Source organism: Phasianus colchicus, chromosome 8 (assembly GCF_987193195.1).
Source record: "Phasianus colchicus chromosome 8, bPhaCol1.hap1.1, whole genome shotgun sequence".
Classification (NCBI taxonomy): Eukaryota; Metazoa; Chordata; class Aves; order Galliformes; family Phasianidae; genus Phasianus; species Phasianus colchicus.
This window is the reverse complement of record NC_143443.1, coordinates 25,246,308-25,269,429: the sequence shown is the minus strand read 5'-3', so window position 1 is coordinate 25,269,429 and position 23,122 is coordinate 25,246,308. Positions and strand designations below refer to the sequence as shown.

The 23,122-nt window shown below is 38.9% G+C and overlaps 1 long non-coding RNA gene across 1 annotated transcript; it reads right to left on the bottom strand.

Moving 5' to 3' along the window:
* Positions 1-2,604: 2,604 nt before the first annotated feature.
* LOC149917081 (uncharacterized) lies at positions 2,605-19,837 on the bottom strand. Its single transcript, XR_016468612.1, has 3 exons — positions 19,765-19,837; positions 3,290-3,329; positions 2,605-2,676 (listed from the first exon to the last, which is right to left on the bottom strand). It is a non-coding gene; the product is annotated as an uncharacterized LOC149917081 (long non-coding RNA).
* Positions 19,838-23,122: the final 3,285 nt, after the last annotated feature.

The following is a 23,122-nucleotide window of genomic DNA, read 5'->3' as shown; positions in this document are numbered from 1 at the left end:
AAACTTGGAGAAGAAAAAGTTCCAGGCAGAACCCATTGCAGCCTTCCAGTACTTGATGGGAGCTTGCAAAGCAGGAGGGGGAATTATTTTTTATGCAGTCTGGTAGTGACAGGACAAGGGGGCTTTAAACTAAAAGATGAAACAGTTGGGTTAGATTTTAGAAATATTTTTTTTTACTCAGAGTGGTGAGGTGCTAGAACAGGCTGCGGATGCCCTGTCTCTGTACACATTCAATGCTAGATAGGATCCCGGCCAGCTTCATCTGCAGGGGTTGGAACTAAATGGTCTTTAAAGGTCCTCTCCAACCTAAGCCACTCTATGATTCTATGATTTTTCTTGAGAGAGACTGTGTATGTGCAATGGAAGTCTGAGAGTATCACAAAACAGCATGACTCCAGGATTCTGAACTTTCTGAGAGCATGTGTTGGGAAGGAAGGGAAAGAACATCTTATATTTCAAATGCGCCAGTACTATTCAGTATTTCTCTCTCTATATAAAAGCAGCTCAAACACATTTGTAAGGAAGCATTCCTATCTTTACAGCCTTATGAAAAAAAAAGAGATTCAACAGTTTAAAAAGAATTCTGATCCTTTGAGTCTTGTGGAAGGCTTGCCTGGTATTTAGGGCTCAGACTGAAGAGTTGGAAAGCATCACTACATTTCTGTGTTTTATTTCAAACCTTACACGTAGTGCCAGTTAAACCACCTCTATCTTATTTCAACTCTATGCTATAGAGACAAAAGAAGGTATAGCGAGATAAGTTGTTTTAAAACACTTGAAAGGCAGTTCAGTCATTGGTCACAGCCAGCACAGGTTCATCAGGGGAAAGTCCCATTTAACAAGCTTAATTTCCCTTTATGAAAAGATTGGCCATCTAGCTGATCAAGAGAAATGAGAAGATGTGATCTTCTCAGATTCTAGCAAAGTTTTGATACTACCTCTCACAGCATTGTTTCAGACAAAATATCCAGCATACAGCTTGACAGGTACATGCTACCATGGGAGAACAATTGACTGTTAGGTTGAATTTAAAGTGTTTTACTTGCATTTTAGATTAAAAAAAAAAAAAAAAGTGCACAAATTTAATCATAGGCCAGGTAATCTGAGTGGCTGTATTTAGTATTCCTGCAACATGAGTGTGAAAAGGATACTTGAGGCTTAGGCCTAGGTTGGGTGATAGAGATTGTGTTTCATATATCTTTTATGAAGTAATACTCAAATTGATAAATCCATGATGAAAGTTAAGCTCTCTCTCTTACTAACTGCCTTCTTACTGTACTATATTTACAGCTTTTTAAAAAGCTTCTGAAAAGATAGGAGCTACATAGATAAACTTACGTCTCTCCTACTGTGGCCATCTTTATCCAAATATTTATCTCTATTGTTTTTAACCTTAGATAAATTATGAGTTCATGAATGATGAAAAATTACCAACTAAAGGAGACTTCTCTGGCTTAAGGCCAGCACTCTTTTAGACTCATGTCCCATTTTAAAAGTAAATAGACATAGTGTGAATAGGTTATTAATCACAATCTGTATCTCTGCAGAGCCTGCCACAGACCAAGGCTACCCAGAAACACATACCCTGCAGATGTAACCATTGTGCAGAATGTATAGGCACCATGGAGTGCCTGAACTAAATACATTAGGAAGCTAGGGAGACAGTTTCACACCATTGTGATGGACATACATATACCGTAGGTGGACTGTGAATTTCCATCACTGAATACTTGGACAAGACAGAAGGCTTTTGTTCAACAATTGAGTTTCCACGTGGAAATTCTTTTGATTTCAGAAGTAACGTGGCATAGATGGAAGAAGAGTATTGAATCTCTCTCCAATTCCAGTGCTCAAAGTCTTAAAGCTGCAAATAATTATTCACTTGAATTGTTTCTTCCCTATTTTGTCCAAATACTATGACACAGTATATACAGTATCTGCAGAAATTTATGATAAGAAATGAAATTTCTGTAAGATGATGTTTTCCCTCTGATTATGCAGTATATTAGCTCCTGTACCCAGCTGAGAAAAAGTATTAAGTCTAGCACAGAAAACAAATAGAAGGGCCATACTTAGCCTTAGGGCTAGAGCAGCTCTTAATTTTCCATTTTCTCAGCTCTTATTTATACCAGAGTCAGTTATGTTGCACAGCCACGGTTGGCTTGAGAGATCTGAATGAGGGGTGAAAGGCAGCAGAAGAAAATGAACTTTTCAAGTGATGGACAAAGAAGTGTTTCACTTACATAACAGAAAAAAAGAGAGAGACCATACTGAAAGAAACAATGGTTTCTTCTCACCTTGTGTTGGCATTTGTCAAGTTTAGAGAGAACGGGTATTTTTCTAGTGTCTATTAAAATACAAAGTGGAGCTGGGAAAGGGAATTGATTTGCCTGTAAAACATAAGCCTTCATTCTATTTCTCAAAATAAGTGAGAAAAGAAATCATTTTTTGTTCCAGCGTTGAACTGGTTTTGTATTCAGTTGCCAAAGAAGTGTAGAGAGAACAGGGAAGAGAGAAAGAAAATTATTTCAGGGGAAATTTTCATGGAGGCAGTTCTATAAGAAAATGAGTTTTCAAAGAAAATATGCAGGGGCATGCAATTACCTTTCTCTCCTCCCATCCAGATGGTGAAACCTGCGTCCATCCTGCTCCCAGACAGTGCAGGTGCTCTGCTGCCTAGGGAGGGAGAGGCTATCATATGATATCATGATATCTTTTCCAACCTTGGTGACATGCTTGTTATACTGTGAGGTGTAGCAACACACCTCTGGAGTTCCTTGCCTGTGAATGGTAGATTCAAACTATAAGCACTATTCATAAAGCAGGAAAATGCTTCCTTTTTCCAATTTCAAGTATTCTTCCTTTTATTGCCACAACTACTATACAGATTCTGCCAGACTTCTTCCTTTCCCTGTATCACCTTTCCCACTAAGGGACTTCCAAAAGACAGCACTGGAAGCCTTTGGCCTGGCACCATTTTTGACACATGCTCTCTCCAGTTTGTTCAGACTGGCCCAGAGATGGTTCTCACTCTGTTAGATGACTGTAGTATGTACAGTGGAGCCTAAAAGCCGTGGGACAAATCTGGGTGCTGTTGCTGTACAAACAGCAGCAACAAGTCTCACAGAAAGGGATATTGCACATATACAAAATCTCTCCTGAAATACTCTTTTGGTCCAGATCATCTCATAGTTACAGAGGCATATATCAATATGGCTCTCTCCTGTTAGAGCTATGAATAGCAGATAGTTTTCCTTCCACTGTAATGGGATGAGTTGTGATGACCTACCTGTCAGAGCTCCATCTTACAGAGAAGTGACTCTCAGTCTCTAGTAAAAAAAAAAAAGACATTTTAAAAAGTAATCCCATCTACCAGCTTGTGCCAGAATAGATTTTCAACCAAGTAAAACTTAGTAGTAGACTTTGTCTGCTCATTTATTTTGATGTTGTTATATGTAGATATTTTTGGGACTTGCAATCACCTGAGGCTGCACCATAGATCATCATTAATATCCTGACCAAGGGAAAAGAAATGTGGCTTGAAAGACTTCTGCCAGTATCATTAAGTTAATGCAATGGGGGAGACTGAGTCTTTCAGCTCCCTAAAGTCAGCATTGCTGAGGCTTCCAGCATAAAAAGGACGTGAAAAGATATTAGGTATGAGTTCAGTTTCAGAAATAAGAATATTTTACTAATGTAGTAACCACAGTTGTTTTAGGCTATAATTTTCCCACAGGACAAAGAGGGGCAGTGCTTTCTGGATACGCCACTGCACTACAATGAAGAAACCATATGTCAGCTGTAGCACTGTTTTCCCAAGACAAAGGCAGCAAGTTTTCTTTATCCCAGATATAAAGATGCTTTGTTCCTGCCTCAGTGTCCCTGCCTGAGAAACGACCCCATACTCTGCAGCCTAGTAAAGAAAAGTGCTCCAGAAAAGATAGGTATATTAATAACTGTAACAAAATGAATTCTGCTAGTTTTAATGTGGGTATTACATTCTCAGATTGGACTGCATTTACATCAGCTAGCTGGAAATTTCTATTAAAGAAATACAAAAAGCTCAGATAGTCACAGATTCATATGCTATGAAAAAATTAACATTGATAGAAACTAGTATTTCTTGTGAGCAGAGTAATGCAGCAAGGCATTGGTCAACCGCACCTTTAAGCTGGAGCTGGGCCAGCATGGAACTTCTCAGATTTACACATACAGATCAAAAAAGCATAAGAGATACAAGTCCAGCCAAACAGGGCAGGCTAGCTTGCTCGTACAGTTTCTCTGATGTCTATGCTAGATGACCATCATGCCCAAAAGGAGGCAGCCAGAGCACAGCCTGCCTCTGGAAGGGTTCAAATCACATAGCTGCTGAGCAAGTCACAGCACATCAGCTGTATGAAAGGGTTCTTTCTGTTTTCTTTTAGTGTCGAAGGGAGAATCTTTTCTTTTGGAAACAGTCTCCAAATGCATCAGGACAGCTGCCTGGGATACACCTCATTTAGTGGCAATTGTCTCTGTAATGTTTATAACCCTCCCACTGCCATCCAATATACAGTCATCATTTATCCTCTCATTTGCCTAACACAATGTTGAAATGCCCTTCCAGTGTTTTGTTCTGCTTACTTTTCCATTCCATTGCTGTCCTCATATCAGAGATGTTAAAACCTCTTTTGAACAACTGACATCTCTATGTCAAAGATTTGTGGCTGAAAGATGCTTTCTGCACTCTTTATCCAACAGCCTCTCCCTCCTTTTTAATTACAAGCTTAGGAGTGTGAGACATCTATCATTCCTCATTCATTACATTTAATAGCTGCATGTTTTAGGCTCTTCAGCAGTGACCAGACATATGGAGCATGTTAATTTGCTTGTGAAGTCTACCCTTTTAAATCAACAATGCTACTGTCTTCTCAGTGGCAACCTCCTGAAGTTAGAAAAGGAAACATTAAAAAATTAAAGGAAAAAAAAAAAAATTAAAAAAATGCCTGAACAGAAGATAATGTAGTTCTCTTCCTAAGGATCATCTGCACAACAGTTTGTCCCAACTCAAATTTGACTGCTGTGTGACAAGATCATCTTTATAAGAGTGATCCTCTAACAAAGCAATGCATGATCTGAAAATGTAAAATGCAGTGTGATACAGCCAAGAATTCCTTCCTGACCTGGCCTACGTTTACAAACCACTGAAAATCGGTCCTTCACAGCATGGAACACAAATTGACCTATTCCAAGGGTGTTCCTGCCAACACTGGAAAAAAAAAAAAAAAAAAAAAGGCAAAGAAAAATTAAAGCCTTTAGATACTTCATTATCACCGCATATGGTTAATAATCACTCTGGTAATAGCTGCATGTGAATCAGCCTTAATTGTCCATTCTGAGTAACATTTACTCGTTGGTCAAAAACTGGATTTACAAAGGAATTGTGCTACGGAGACTGTACCACCAGCAGGCTGTGGCTACTTCATTTATAGAGTGTAAAACAATGATTTCTCTAACTCTGCTGTGTTGACTGCAAGTTGGCTGCTGATTTTTTGGTAACACCTGGAGTCAGCTGCAGTGAATAAGACCGAAAGTGCACCTTGCACTGAAACCAAAGAGTAATGGTAAGTCAGAGCTAGCAAACACCTACGGTGTCCCCTTGATACAACCACACTGATTTCTATGTATCTCTAAGTCTGCTTAGAGAGCTCCTGAATTGGAGACTGTATCCACATCTCTGCACTGAATAGCCCTCAAGAGGCCTATCATCCTCTCCAAATGCATTTAATTGCTTTCCGAATACAGTTATACTTTTGCTTGTTGGCATGTTCAAAAGCTTCATTTGTTACAGGCTAATGAGCTTAATAAGCTGAAGCTGTGTTTATTGAAAGGTTAATGATTACAAACATTTAAATAGTTAAATCAACTCCTTAGCTGGGATTGTAGTTATATAAGAAAAGAGCAATTTCAACCCTTCTTGGAAACTGCTGAGGATTCACTAAATTGGGGTAGGATTTGTGCCTTTCCTGATTACTGAATCTCTGTTTTACTAATGAGAAACTGCAGTTCCCACTTTTTACTTTTATTTCTGTTGTAGAAGATTTAGATCGCATTAAGTACCAAACCATGACCAGATTTTTCAAGTTGCTTGCTTCTCAAGCTGGTTTAGCAGCTCTCTAATATTTGTTTGTTAATATTGCCTAATTTATCTGCATGAATCATCACTTAAGTTCCTACTATTGCTAATTTTGGTCAATCTATCAACAACATAACAGCTTTGTTTACTTCTTGAAATGCATTGTTTTGACGACTTATCATATAGTGTTTTAATCAGAAGTCAGATGATTGTTTTGCAGCTGCAAAATGCAGCTTTGCATTGCAATACTTGCAAAAAAAATATATATATAAACTAGAATGAGGAATGGATGCATTGCACTGGGTGGTAACTGAAAAAGCACTACCTTTTGGAAAAAAAAGTTAAAGATCATCGGTGATAATGTCACCTTTGGAGAATCAAGGAGTTTCCATCTCTAGACTTAACATTAAAAATGGAAAGGAACTTGAAAAGAGCATTTTGTGTAGTTTTCTTCCCAGGGATGTTGGCTTCATGCAGTGTCCAAGTGAGCTGAAGAGTGAAATGAAGGCAAATGATAGTATAATAATTCCAGAAATGGCTTTATCATGATGTCTTCACAAGGAAGAACTTGTTCTTAGATATAATGGCTTTCCTGTTGGCCATTAGATCCTACACATTACTGAAATGCTGGATCTCCTGACTCCCCATCTCTCCTTCCTGAACTGGCCAACAAAAGCACATATATAAAGGCTTCTGCAGTCTAAGCTGCAACATGACTTCATCAGGCACATTATTTTATCAACACAGACCTTATGTATTTGTCTAAGGGGATGGCCTATAAAGGCTCTCTTGGAAAGCCCAGTGAACTCATTGGAAACTCCCATCCATTTAGATGGACTCTGGATCAGACCTGAAATGAGATCTGTCTCAAATTGTCAGCTGACAAAGATCCAGGATGGTGGCTTCATTTGGAAGAAGCTGTGGAACAGAAATAAAATGGTCAGGAGAAAAGTAGTGGAAAAATAAAGATAATTTAGGCTGGTAATTTGGGAAGAAGCTGCTAACCAACAGAGAAGAGTTCTGTTGGTCTGGAAAAGCAATGAAGAACTAGCAAAATGATGAAATCTAACTGATTTCAGGGTTAATATTAATAACATTATGTAAGTGTTTCTGTGATTCTTCCACTTGCTAGCAGGAAACATACTTCAGAAAGTTTTTTTTCCTGTTTCTACATATTTCATTTGCATTATCTTTTATCCATGTGGTTTGAAAGGTCTGGGATTTTTTTCTGCATGTAAATGAGTGCAGAGGGGAGGGAAAGGGAGTGGTTTGCTTTTTAAAAAAGTCTGCCTTGTTCTTGATCTTCTGTGCACTAGTGCTGAAATCATTTTCTTGGTTTCTGTTATGTTTGGTCCTTCCCTCTGATAAGATAGTTTTCCAATTAGACGTAGATGATTTCAGGATGTGAAAGAAGCACAGAACTACAGATTCACAGATTCCTGGGATTTGATGAGCACAAGATCAATTCTCTTCTTTAGCCTTTTCACTATGACCATGGACAAGTCACAGAAGTTTTGCTTTATCTTAGCCAAACCCTACCCTATGAGAAATAAAACCTGTAAATATGGTCCCTTCCAAGAAGTGTCTATGGGAAGCTCCAGGAAAACTCAGAGTGCCTATAACCTATTGAAACTGAAAGAAAAATCTGATGTTAAATCACCACAGTGAGCTGCCACCCATTTATCACTCACGTTGAGAGGCCAGAAATATAGCCTCCATAACCATGATTTGTTCATGATACCGTGCTCCACCCCAAAGGACTCTGGTTCAATTTTTCACTGCTAATCAGACTGCAACGTCAAGAGGTACTTCTCAATTGATTTGTCTTAAGAGAAGTTGTAGAACTCAAGCAGAAGGATTTTGGTAAGGGAAAGGATCTATCCACTGAAAGTAAAGTTTCTTTCTAAATACAGTAGCATGGTAAGTAGTACACCAAGGCTGAACCACTACTTTTAAACCCAGATAAATGGTTTTAAAACCTAATCATATTCTGGAAAGAGAGCACTTAAAGAATTGCTCTGAAGGATATTGCAAGTGGAGGGAAAGATGGGAAGAAACAAGGGAGACATTAGCCCTTGAAAGGATGAAAAGCCTAAAAGGGTAGCTCTGTTTCTTCCAGCTAAGGAACAGAGAGAAAGCTGTCTAATCTTGCAAAGAAGAAAAGCCTGAAATATCCTGAGAGGCATTGCTGCCTTTTTAGTGTACACAACTAGCAGATAGCCATAGGCAACAGAAGAAAGCGAAAGGGAACAGCAGAAAGCAGAGATTCAGCAAGAGCAGACACACTAAACGCTAGTGAGCCTGCGGATATGTGGTTTAACCAGACCACTAAGGAGTTTTCAATGGTAAAGCCTCAGATGCCAAATTAAGTGAACACACACAACATCAAGCTGTAGCCATCGTCTTTAGGCACTTATTTTGCCCACTGCAAATGCAAACGAATAGGAGTCCTCTTAACCCTTGCTCTTGGCAAGCTACGTTAAAATGCAAATTCCTTTGCATTTTCTACAGGCATACCATCTCCGGAGCATGGCTGTATAAGCCACGAAGTTCAGAGCCATCAATCACAGAATGCCATAAATGCTTTACTACATACAGTCCCCAGTTCTGAAGAAATGCCTGTTACCACATGGGGCTTAGCAAGTGGTCAGTGCTCTGCATGCTTGAAATAGATTCATTTTACTGCAGGTTGCCTGTGCCTAACTGCAGAAGAGCATCACAGGTTTTCTCCTAGTTTTTCTGCCTGGAAAGCTCAGTCCTTAATGGAAGTCTCTCCAGTAATACTGGGAACAGCAAATTTGACATGCTCATTTTCTTCACACATAGATGAACCTGGAATTTGCTTTAGCACCTGCTGCTCTTTTATTATAATGCCATTTTATACACCTCAGCAGGAATCTTTCTGTATAATACACTTGTTTAAAAATGCATTTTAATTTTATGGTGCTTATCTATCCACTATTCAGACCATGCAAATACTTTGGATGTTGTCCAATTCAAATCTATACCATCCATTAAGTTATCCTGATTGTGCAAGTATTTCTTACTTCATTTCGTTTTTGTTTCTTTTTGTAGCACTTCTATCTACAGCAGCATCCGAAGAATTAAAAATAATCAAAATAAGCCAATAAGAAAGTTAACTCTTTCAATTCTTTCAATAGCCTTGACAGCTCATTCAGTTCAGATTATTTTTAAATATTTGATAGACAAAAATTAGTAATATTCTGCCTGAAGAAGTAGACATGATTAAAAAGAAATTATGTAAATGCAGGTGTTATTTTCCCACTAATCTTGCACTATAGTTTAAAAACTGTCCGAGACTTTCAGTGTACTAGAACTGAATCATCTTGGCTGAAATATAACCTTTGCCATAGAATGAAAGTTCCTAGTGATATGACTTTAAAAGTGAATTAAAAAAAACTCTTAAGAAAATGGGTTCCTGCATTTGCTGGAGACATAGAGGAAGCTACTGATCCTAGTACCTTCTATTTTAACAGCTCTGTCTGAAAAAGGAAACAGATCACATTTCTTCCTTTATTCCTTTATCATTTGCTGTGATTTAATAGGCAAAGTTGTAAGGATTCACCTACTATTTGCGTTGTTTTCTTTTTTTATTCCTTGCATGTATTTCCTGTATTTTATTCAGATTTTGTTGGTACTCAAAGAAATACAGGTTTAAGTACATGTTACATGTCTGCAACTATTCTGTATGCAAGAGACTTCTCATTCAACTTTCCAGCATGAATGAATGTTAGGTGCCTATTATTTTTTTCTTCCTTAATACTGGAGTTGTGCCATGAGTCATGCTCTCACAAGCAATTTGTACTGACATAAAGTAGCAGTTGAAATTGAACTGTGTCCCTAAGAGGTGGTTCACAGTGTAATGGAGATATAACAAAAGATGTAATACATTCTGCTTCTCCTTAAGTGAGAAACCTGGGAGTTTCATTTCTTCCAGTCAGGAGATACTTCCCAGGGTTTGGAGAGATTGGTCAAGCCTGACAGAACCTTCTAGAAATATTTCTGTCACTCTCCATTAATAGAAAAGGAGACCTCAGATGACACTGGCTTCCAAGGCAGAAAATCAGCCGGAGTACATAAAGTCACATGGAAGTATCTGTAATCTTCTGGAATGAACCTGGGCTGCACTCTGCAGCTGGAGTTCTTTGGGATGCTTTGAGAGCCCTTATTTGCGAGGCAGTTCTTGTTGGATGATGTGTTAGAGAGGAGCGGGACACTCATATCAGACAGTCCTCCCACAAGTTGTTACACTTGCATCTGATTCAAGACAGCCCAAAACAGGGCTTGTACCTATAACAACCCCACTACTAGGGAATCACCTCGACTCTAGGTGGGAGGACTCCTTTATAAATTACATTTGCAGAGAAGAGCTATTTGCAACCTTCCAGTCTGGAACTCATTGGTAGTGAAACTTCTGGTGAAAGGATAAAGTATGTACATATGAGTGAAGAATCATAGTAAAAAAATCAGGCACTATTTTCCATCGAGGCCACCAATAACATAGCCTTATTTTCTTCAAGCTAGATTTCTTATTATTTGCTCTAAGCTTCATCCTTATCAAGGCATCACCAAGTAGACAAAAAAATAGGGAGAAAAGTAGGTTGGGATGAACATACGATTTAAAGTTCTTCCAGGAATATTGCACATCTCCTTATTTCCCCAACATCACAGACCCCTAATCAGTGCAGACCCTCAAGGTCTTTCCCATTTATCTGTCTCAGCTACTGAAGAATTACCTCCATGCAACCACCTTTTTTTTTTTTTTTTCTGCTGTAACTGCCTGAGACAGTTAAAAACATTATATACACAAAAAGCCTCTCAAATTGAAAAGATATGAATAAAGACATTTTCTATGAAGAAATAAAGAAATAAAGATGTAGACACCAAACAAGAAGCTAATACAGTCATTGATAAGGCTTATTTAAAATGAGATTTTTCTTGTTATCCGTGTTTCTGTTTTTCGTTTTTGCCTTTTTCCTCCAGGGAATTAAGAGATCTGACATTAAAAAGCTTTATGGATACTCACTTTTACAAAAAAAAAAAACAACAAAAACACACACACCCCAACAAGTAACCCCTTTATTTAGGAGGAGAGTAATGGTATGTATTTAAAAACATGCCATTTTTATCTATTAAGAGCAGGACTACTGCTGTTCAGCAGCAACACCCTAATGAAGAATATTTTCCTGGTAATTTTTGTTTTCAAGTCAACCATAAATTACTGAGCATTGAAAAGTGTTAGGTGTGTCTAAAATATATGGTACAAAGTGTTTTTGTTGATTTTCACATCTTTTAGTCCTGTTCCCCATGAAACCAAAGCAATTCTCTGGGCAACTGAGACTTTAAGGGCTCCTGAATGACCTTATATAGCCTTGTCTTCTACACTGCTTTATAATTAATGGAGTTACGACTTGATCAGATGTCAGGCTCCTGAACCAACCTGCCACACTATGTTTTCTCTCACATTTGTTTCCCCCTCTTCTCACTGAGAGAAGAAGGAAACACACATCCACCACATTACTTTACTTCACCCAAATGTAGTTCAACCCCACAATCAGCTTGGATAGCTCCATACAGCTGCCCATCCACACATTCTTTCCTTTTTGCATTACCTTATAAAAAGCTCTGGAGTGTATAGACCACAAAGATATCATCAGCCATTCCAAACAGGAATTCAAAAAAACATAAATACATGTAAACATCATCTCTGTAGAAGTCTATCAGGTGATGCATGTTAAATTTTAACAACAGTTAACTTGTTCATCTTAGAAGAATAGCTACTATTTCTGTTGTTTGATATAAATAAAGGCTACATTTTAACATACAAGTTAGTAAGGAAAAAAAATAAGCCTTTGTGACTTTTGTATTTTATGCAATTGGCGACCAGAAATGAGTCTATACTTCCCTATTGTCTCCTGCTCAGGTCCACACATACATTGCTTCTCTTGTAGGTTCTGTCTAGGTATGTCTATATCACATACTTGGATTTTTTTTGCTATTACAACTCAGTTTCCTTATTCAAGGAAAAAGAACCAGCTGTCTTATTTTCCAGTTTGTTTTTATCTCAGCTAAAATCTTTTATGTTGATTCATCTTTCAGACTGACTGAGATAATGATCAAAAGATGCACATCCCTTCAGCTTTCACTGGGTGTCAGAGACCACAGGGCAAACACTTGAGGTAGCTGAATGCCATTGCCTGCAGCAGACAAGATGCTTCAGAGAAGCTGGCAAATCATCATTTGACTTGCTAGAGCCAAGGGCATCTCCTTAGAGTTCTAATGGAGAAGACAAGCTGAACAAATTGTTTTTGTTCATAGAAAACACAGAGCTGGAATCTGGATTAGACATGAACTGCTGTGTGTCCACAGAGTTCCCACAGTGTTAAAAAGTATTACTTGGAAGTAGCTTGTTTGCATGGTTCTTTGTGATTTAGCAAAGCTACTCAAGGCTGTCCCTTTATTACAGAGATACAACTAAAAAAGCAATTTCATCTAGCCTGCAACACAACATATTCTTCACTTTTATTCCTACACCCAGAATATGTTGTACCTGTTGAATTAACCACAGGTACAGTTCTTCCCTTGTCACCTACTCCAAATCAATGTGGAAAAAAAGAACCACACACACACAAAAAAAAAAAAAAAAAAAAAAAATCACTGTACTTCCTACCCAACACATTCAGGCACTCATTAATTCTTAAGTGATGCTATCCAACAAAAGTCCTGAAACAGGTAATGCTGTCCTCCACCAAAGGTTAGACTGGTTCAAATGCAAATAAATGCACAAAGGGAAAACAAGACAATGAAATACAATATAGTGCTGAGATATGGGCTAGGTTTAGCTGTGCATAAGAAAACTTTCTTGTGGTTTCAGGTTTGTAAAGTCTCTTTGCTGTAAGATTTCATTCTTACCCCCTTGTAGTGGTCTGCCCTACTGAGCGTAACATTCTTGCAGTGTTCCTATTTTCCTTTTCACTTGTTCATATTTATGTATTCAGACAAAGAAGTATGTTTATTTGTCTATAAATCTTTATGTTCCCTGCTGGTAATGTCTGTGCTCCCTGCACAGGGCAGAGCAGCATCTTCCCACTGCAGTTGGGTCTACAGAGGACAGAGATTAAGGTAGTGGGTTTTTTTTTTTTTTTTTTTTTTTATGTGCTATCAGTACTATCATCTAGGGGTGAAACCTCCCCATTTTTCACCTAATATCTTCTCAGTTGGCTGCCAAAAACAAAGACTGATCAGTCTCAGCCTGAAAATTAGATAACATCTGGATACACTTCATGTGGGCACATAGCCTTCAAGGACATGGGCAGAGAACACAGGATACTCCTTCCCATCAATTTTCTTCCAGGTAACATAAGGAAGACGACAGATTGAGGAGAGGATATTTCCCTTAATTTCTCTTTGTTTTTCCTCTCGCCCCTTAAGCTTTCAAATACGCCCTTCTATCACTTTTGTCTTTCCTTCACCTCCTAGTCCTTTGCTCTGTCCCTATTTCTGGCCTGCAATTACACACACACACACACACACACACACACACACACACACACACACACAGTCCTGTCCTTCAGCTGTCCCTTCCTCCTTCATACTCAGTCCCCAAATTTTCTAGGCTTAGAAAATCCTAACTTCTAAGATTATTCTTTCCTACATTCCCTTCCCTGGCCTTCAACCAGCAAAAAAAAAAAAAAACAACCAAACAAAACCACCTCTCTTCTACATTCCATTGACTGAATAACTATCAGTTTTCCCAATTGGAATTGCAGACACTCAAGGAAGATATGTAGCTTCCAAAATGATTCAAAATCAAAAAAAAAAAAAGAAATAGATCACAGAAACTTCTAACCACAGAGAGAAAAACCTGAAAGGCATGAAGACTGAGCTGAGCTCATTTTTTAAATGACTGAAAACTATTGAGAGATACTGTAAGGAACATATTGGAATAGAATGAAATGCTTAACATAGCTTCTAATGCTGGACTTCTACATTAGAAGCTTCTGCTCCAGATAAACTGGAAAGGCTCTGAAAATAATCGCTTAAGGATAAAGAAACTTTGCAAAGATATCTAACCATGCCTAAACAGGATGCAGTGCAACTGAATTTCAGATTTATCGTATTTAGTAGGTTTGCACAAAAGATTTCCATCACTCAGCTGAGTTCAGACAGGCATCCATGGAACATTATTTTAATAAGAAATAAAGAAGAGATACAACATCCCATCCTCTGGACTAACAGAAAATCCTAAATTCTTGCTGACACTGAGACAATTTCTAATTATGGAGGCAAACAACATCATGGTGAAAGGACAGAACCCATTTTAGCATCTGCTTATTGAGGAAACCATGGAGTAAATAGAAATCAGAAGAAAAAATATTTTTCTTTTAATTACAAGCAGGAAATACAATGAGGTATAGCATTGTGCTAACGTTTTAGATGGTCTTGTCAGATATAGCATTTTAAGAATTTTGCAAAGGATTAAGCAGGTAAAAATTACTAAAAGTATAGTGATAAATTAGCAACTAAAGTGGTGAAGTATAATTCAGAGTACACTGAGTGAGACAATGTGGCATCTTGAACCAATTCCTAGAAAATTTACCCCTTTTGAATAGCGTTCCTTTTGGAGTATGTATTTCCCACGAGACATTGGTTGTCCTCTTGAAGATGGTAAAGTTTCATGGAGTCATGGTTTGTGAAAATCATCCTGTTGTGGAACATAAAGTGAAGAGGAAAACAGCCATATGGAGGCACTGAATCATCTATGAGACAAGGCATAGCTGAAACACTTCAAGATACTTTGTTTTTTGGATAGAGAATTGTTTTGGTGGACACTTCATCAAAATAGGCTTATACAAACTGATTTTATATCAATTTTTTTCTGATAGATATGCTCCCATCATGTTGGAATCTCTATTTTCATTTAAAATTGTAAGATCTTTCTGCTCAAAACAGAAAAATAATACAAGTTAATGTCATAATTGTCTATTGCAGAGACAGTCTTGCTTGGGTGGTTCGCCAGGAAAGCAAGAAGTCCAGTGTCAGGATTAACTGGAATCTTAGAAGTAAAATGAAACAGAAAAAGTAGAAAAGACTAATACGTGGGGATACAATAGGAAAAGAATTTGCAATCACATGAATAACTGTCTGTTCTGGATGTTAAAGAATTGCTGCTAGGGTTTCAAAGAGTTTGTCAGGTAGATGTATTTGATCTTCGGCTACCAACTGTGATCCAACACTTTGTCCTCTTAAAGGTGTAGCTGTGATTTTTACCAGATAGTTTCACAAAGTGTTATTGTTTTCTTTCCTTTCAGAAAATACAAGGCTGCAATATTTCAAGTACATATGAATTCTGCATGGAAGTTAAAAGGAGTTAATTTTTAAGAGGGGGAAAAAAAAAGAAAAGAGCATGGAGAAAAGAAATGGAAGTTTTTGTTATGTTGCCAAGCTCATTCTTGTTGACAAAACAAAGGTGCAGCAGAGTATGCAGCTTAGCAGTGGGAGATTTCAACACTTCCCACCCTCCAGTCATTACTAAAATAAATCATCTTTCTGCATATATTGGAAAAAAACAAGCTTCATTGTTGTTCCATTGCATGTTGCGTTATTACAGCTGTCATGACCCATTTTCAAGCCAGTGGGTTGCTCACAGCATGACTGTGCTGAGGCCTCTGTTGGATGGTACAGAGCCAGAAATATCCTCTGAAATGCTGTATTCTTTTCTTGCTGCAAGGAAACATTGCAAACAAAAGGACTGAAAGAGAGATGCCCAATTGGTTTTGCTAAGCGGTCTCTTGGTTCCTTGCCTTTTCTCACTAAGGATTAAACTTCCCCTAGTTATTTTTGAAGTCATCTGTGGGAATTAATCATTTGAGGGAAGGGTTTGCTCTTTGATTTTTGTTTAGGCAGAGGAATCCAGCTGCAAATTACTCTTCTCTGTTCCACTTTGTGGAAGTAGGCAAAGAAAATTTGTGCTTACAAAGGGGATGGAGGCTGAGAGTGGAGAAAAAGCCTCCATATCCAGTATGAGATTGAGCTGATCCTGAGCACTACCCCACCTCACAGCTTCTCCATGGGCCACAGGGCCTCTGCCAGCTGCCACCAGATCCCTACTGGATCCCTGTCCCCTCCTCCAGCCATCAAGGCCACCCATCCCATTTCTATCAGCAAGCCAGCCAAGAAAACAGGGGTGGGATTTTCCCAAACTTCCATTGGGAATTTCTTGTTATCTTTTGTGCCAATTTGATAAAGGATATGGTTCAAAAATATCTAGTGCATAAATAGGGATCTTCAGGCATGTCACACTTTGAAAGTAAACTTAACACCTTCAGAAAGATAAGTGGATCAAGAGAAATTTCAGTAAGATGTTAGAAATTTGACAGGCTGGCCCTGCATATTATTTTCATCTTTTTAAGTGGGAAAATGATTCATTGACTGAATCTTGAGATCTTCTACAAATATCTTTCTTGCTAAAAAAAGAAAGAGAAAGCTCTGCCATTTTCCCCCATACCATTGGTGGCTGTAATTGTGAAGTCCCTTATTTGGTGGCAAATTCACATGCCCTCCTCCAAAAGTAAGAGAAAGGCTAAGAATAAGGAAATAGCCCCAGAAACAGCACGCTATGAGATAACTGCCATAGACTCCTGGCCTATGCTGTGCATATTTCAAATTCATCAATATTTTCTTTTGCAGAGGCACCAGTGTGGGAGGACTGAAAGGAAGAGGAAATAAACACACTATGTTAGTTTGCCTGGCTTCCTGAAAAGTGCTAAATTGCTCAAACTCTGCTGGAGCCTTAGTTGAACGCAAAGCTCAGGGGTACCAGCACAGCCTGTTTCTCTGATAGAGGAAGTCCTGTCTTAATCTCCCCTTCTGCTGCTCACTGAAAACGTTTTCTCTTTTCCTCCACCCCTTATCAAAATGAAGTTCAAATATCTGTAGAAGATAAAATCATGTCCCACAAGAAGAGGTAGACAGAAGGTCTGTGGAGCAAATAGATTTGTATTTCTCCTTGATGATCCAGAAAGGAAACCTAGAAAGGTGATATATCTCTAAAGGAAGGACATGATCCTACTGGGCGTATTTCTGTCAGTATTAAGTTGCTTGGAGACTCAAACTGTTCCCATAAGAAATCTCTGGTGCTTTCCTCCTGGATAGCAAGCAAAGTGACAGCCTGTAAAACATGAAGCACTGTTTGCTTTCATTAGGCTTTATTTTCCATTATGTCTTATCAGAGCAGAACTTGTGAAACACTTCCTCGCATGCCTACAGCAAACCTAGCATTTTCTTCCTGCTTGTGCAGATATTGAGCCTGCAAAACAGAGATTCTCAAAACTTTATTGCGCTGATCTGAGGGCATCTATGAATCCCACAGCTACTCCAGTAGCTTACCTTGTGTTTCTCCCAGTTAATCTAAGCTGCAGAGACATGTCATATCAATCAAACCATGCTTTTAAGCCATATTGCTTCCTACCACAGCACAGTAGTTATGCATTACCACCTCTCTATAGTCACTAAGCCTCTCTGCTAGGATGCAGAGGATAATACCAAAGCCTTTTAGTGTCTCTGCCTGAAACAGACATTTGCAGATTGGCTTCACCCCAGGTCCTGCTGTCAGCTGAACTGGTGATGTGTTGTGATGCACAAACTGCTGTGTGGCCCCAGGCTCAGATACGATTGCAGGCTGCCAAGGAGAAGCTGTCAGCTTCTTCTGGAGAGGCAGGGTTTCCCCCAGATCTTACTCTTTGGATAAGAAGCCATGAGATAGCTTTACCTGGAAAGAGGTGAAGGCATCTCTAAGGCATAATCTGTGAAAGACCCAACAGATAGTTCTTCATTCTGTCATTCAAAATGACGTCGAAGTGATTACCACTAAAATACTTCCTGAGGTTTTCCACTGAACACAAGCATCCCAGTGGATGCTTTTGTGATGCAAAGGTGGTGGCGGTTACTGTATAAGTGCTATATGACATGCAGTGGTGTTTCCATGAGCAGGTATCATAGTGTTGTAAGAAAAGTTTAATAAAGTCTTACAATCAACAGTGGCCAGCCCCTACTTTAAGTAAAGCTGTAAGAACATCTAGTTGCAAGTGGGGTAATTTCATTTGGAAAAAAAAGAATCAATGATCAACAGAAATCAAAGCTGTTTCGATGAAAAATGTTGAGTTTGTGTCAGAAAGATAAATGCATCCAAAAATGGTTCCTTGGATTTCCATCCAATTTAAGATGAAAATGTCTATTAATCAAGAAGTTAGAGAGAGTAATTCTTAACAATCTGTATTTAATTGTCCCTGATGACAGACTCTTCTCTTTTCTGATGAGCATGTCTCAACATCAACTTGTGCTGGAATAAGTTATGCAGGATGATCCACCATGTATGAGTGCTCTTGCACACTAAGAGCTCTACATATCTCCACACTGATCTGTTCCTGATCAAGCTCTCTAACAGCTGCTTGTTACCTACCACTGCTTTCCAAGGTGTCCACACAAGCAGTCAGTGTGCATTTGTGCTACCAATTTACCACAGTGCTGGGCCAGGGAATCTCCACTGCCTCACAAGAGCTCTACAGAACTGTTTCTCCAGTGAAACACATACACACAGAACAATAGAACTCAGGGCACATTAATGCAGAGCTTCCAAAATGAAGATGAAAGTATCCTCTCCACATCTAGTCTCCAACAGTGCTGCTTAAGTCCTTCTCAAAATAACTTGTTCAAGTGGTACAATTGTGTCACTAGCATGATATGAAAATGATACATTTTACATCATTTACTTTTTTTGTTAGATGACGGTCAGATCATCCTGTTATTTTGACTTGCAGAACTATCACTCACCTGTGAAACTAACCCTTCCCATCCCCTCCCCCCCCCAAAAATATCCCTCAGATAATCATGAAATCAGAAACACATATACATACTTTGTTAGCTTAATTTTTAATAACATTTTCTGTTCCGATTTAATTTTGTTAGTCTTTTTATACATTTAATTTGGCATCTGACCAATTGAAATGATGCTCTATTTATGCCTTTCCATAAGTGTCTTTGGCTTTGAATTCTTAATATTTCATTCATAGCCATTTGTTCTTGTATTTAGTACATGTCCAGCTTGCCCACCTTGTAAGTTCCAAATAAGAATATTATAAATGCATGGAGGCTATTTAAATCTTGAACTTATATTTGAATTTAAAAATAAGTTTAAGAAAGAGGCATTATTAATATTGAGTTTTTCATGCATCTTAACTAATGAGTTATGAAGGTGCTAGTGTCTAATATATTGAGGAGAACATTTCCTCCACCTGATGAGATTAGCAGAAGGGAGCATCTATGTATATTCATATATGTTTATGTATTTGTTTGTTACATTACCCCCCCCCAGGAACTATTACTTCCCCCACAAACACAGTGCTGTCACAGGCATATCTAATCTTTTTTCTGAGGACAGAACCAAAACTACCAAATAAACTATTATGAAACTACATAGCCATAACAGCCCCTACTGACATCAGACTGTACACATACAGATGTTCTATCCACAAAGAAGCAAAATCTTCTGATAGGTTCTTAGAAATACCAAGCAAAATACCTATAGGTAAGCCCCTATAGTCATATATAGAAAAAAGAGTTAAACTCACCCAACTAGCAAAGATGCTCTCTAGCTATGCAACACTCCATCTCAGGAAGCAGCCCAGATCCAAGAGATGTTCTCTATTCAGTGGCTGGCCCTTATATGAGGGGGGTTCCACTGTGGGTCCTCTCCTGTTCACATGGGGAACCCAGGTGCAAACAGTTTGCCTGTGCTCCCTGGGCCAGCCACACCCCTTCACCAGATGCTCAATCACCAGTTCAGGACATGACCTAACAGTTCCTCTACTGTAGGAAATCTAGAATTCCACTAATTGTGAAAAATGCCTTCATGTAAAAGCGATTTCATTAACTCCTGGAGGAAGTAAGAAGTCAATGCACTGGAAGGCTCCGATCTAAAATGCTAGATCTGAAGCTGAGAAAACTGAGAATGTCAGAAATAGAAGCTTCTGAAATGTACTTTGGAAGCTTGTTCTGGGCTATTGTACAGACACCATGACTCTGTCATGGTACTGGTGTAAAAATATTTTTGCTTTCATATGGACTAATATGAGAATTGGATAGTGTTTGTTAATCACATATTCTCTTACTTTCTTAAGAGATGTTCTTTTACTACTTTTACTTGCTGTCATTCACATTTTACTGCTTTACAATCTATGTCCAAGCTTTCATGCAAAATTCCTCATTTCCAATCCTGATCTATCTTGTTCCAGCAACAGTGGAAGCTGATTACATCATAGCCTATCACCTTCAAAAAGCCAGCTAACTCTGTCCTTGACTTTAAGAACATTTGACAGTGAAGAGATCTATCATTATAGTCCTCTCTTCCTTTTTGGAATTAAATAGACCTAATTTCTATTGCCTTTCTCTATAGGTCATGTTTCCTCAACCTTTTATTACCCATGTTGCGTTCCTCTGGACTTTCTCCATTTTGTCTAAATGTCTGTTAATGTAGGTTGTCTAAAATTATACCCTACTACAAGACCACATAAGGGCATTGAAATAATGTGAAATTCAGCAACAGGGGTAAGAAAAGGTTCAGCGAAGGTTATTTAGTACAGAGACACCACCTTCCCTGAGCTTCAAATTGGTGGTGACCAAGAGCCTATTTTGGAAATCGGTCTACATTTGTAACAGCAGCACGCTACTGAATCTTATTCATCTTGTGGCCTACAAAAATCCTCAGAGCCTTATCTGCAGCCTGGCTGCACAGCCAGCTCCTTCTCACTGCACTTTACTGAGTCTGCTTTTTTCTTTCTTCCTGGGATACCGTGAACATATCTGTTCTGAATTTAATCTGATTAATTATCGTCTGGCTCCCTCCTGTATAAGCACCATCAACCGAAGACAGAGAAATGAGCTTCCTCTTCCCCTCTGGCAATTGTTTCCCTGATGAACATTTGACATATCTTTCCAAACCTCAATTGTGCACACAGTAAACGTCCCAGAAAACAGCATTTTTAACAGGATCAATAAGCGTGTTGTGTAATTAAGATGTGTAAAATGAAGATCTGCAGGTCTGTCCATCTGTTTTGACTTGTCTGGCTGGTACAAGTGTCCCACAACAAGCCTATGTTTAATGATGGGATGTGGTCTCTGGCCTGTCAGTGCTTGTATCCGTCTGTTTGGAGGGCACTGTGCCCACTGTGTGTTGCTGAGGCACTTGGCACTGCTTTGGGCACAGAGAGGTTTGTGTGGGCAGACCACACAAGCTGGCTGGCTTGCATCTCTTCTGGATCTCCCCCTGCTGTGTTCACTGGCTATGCCAGCACAGCTGCCTCATGTTTGGTGTTTACCTCTTGTCTGTGAAAAGACAAGGAAAAGTAACAAGGAGCCAGGGGAGACTTGGAAAGAAAGACAGGAGCTTGTGGTTACTGGTTTCCTGGGCTGGGATACTGGGTGCTTAGGTAGGTGAGTTAAACCCAAAAGCACTCTCTGTGAAAACAGCGCTGCTGTACCAGGCTTGAAAGTAGGGCTGGCTGTGGAGAAAGGTGACAGCAGCACCTACAAAGCTGTGATCCCTCAAGGATGAGACCCACATGATCCTGTTGGCCTTATAACTGGAAAGAACATCCCAAGGGCCTTTTTCCTGATCCAGCCTCTGCTCTGAGTTAATTATGGATTTGATTTTGTATTCTGAGATCCTAGTACCAATGTTCTTGAAAATGCAAGAATGGCCAAAAGGGATCAGCAGACAGGGCCCTCAATTTTATATCTTTTCTCTATCCTGTTGCTCACACATGAATGAGATCAGTAAGCTCTGGATACTGTTGGCCAACATACCTTATCTTTCAGTGGTTGGCAGCACAGGCACTCCCTGTTCCAGGAGTGTTTTTGTCATATTTCATAGCTTTCAAAGGATTTCTATGCACAGATGTTTATGTTTACATTTCAACCTTTGTCAATCTGAGCATCCGTTCCAAAGAGAAAGAGTTCTCCCTTTGAAGTACCTCATGCCTGAAGAATGATTGCAATACACCTATATTCAAAACAGCATAAAAAATACCTTTGTACACTTTGTGAAGCAAAGCTGTTTCCTCCACTCATCCCTCAATAGACATTAAATCAGTGATCAGGCCCAGGCTAGGAAAAATGTGAGTTCAATTCCAAGAAGGCTAAAGGAGACTAAAGAATAAAATCCTGTGATTCTTGGATGGTAATTCAATCCTTTTTTTGGAAAGGCTAGAGCTTTTCTCACTGCTTTTTCCAGAAAGCTGAGAGGGGTGCTTTTCTTCTGTAGTCATCGTATGAGTCTAACCGTTATTATCGGCAACCCACTTAGCTGAAGGAATCTCTCCCTGTGCCATGATTAAAATAATAACTACAATGATTGATTATTTGTACTGCAGTGCTACCTTAGAGCCCCAGCTGTGCACCCAGTGAGATGAGAACTGTACAAGCACAGAATAATAAGCCAAAGAACTCTTTTAAAAGTATGTAATCACTACTGGTTTTGTTCCAGAAACACTTCAAGTTTCCTTCTGCAGCTACAGAGCTGTTCTCTTGAAGGCTTCATATGCTTGTATTAAGAGCTAGCCCTTGTTCTCACACCCTACCTATATAAGAATTGAGGTATTTGCAGAAGGTTGTAAAGCCTTGTGCCAAAATCTGATATTGACGCCTGCTTTGGCTTATAGATATCAATACACTAATTTATATTGCTATGTCCACTTGTGCAAGGAGAAACTAGAAACTTCTTTCAGTAGAAAAATTAATTTAAGGATGGGGAAAAAAAAAAGACTTTATCATAGGCCTTGTGTATTATTTCTAGGCTGGAAGTGATGTAATATATGCATAAAAAATGAGATTTTTAGACAGTCTAGTTACTACATTTCTCCATATACACTGAATGAGTTAAAGGTCTCTCTGACAGAAGGCCAGGATGGCAGGTGAGATGACTCAGGCATC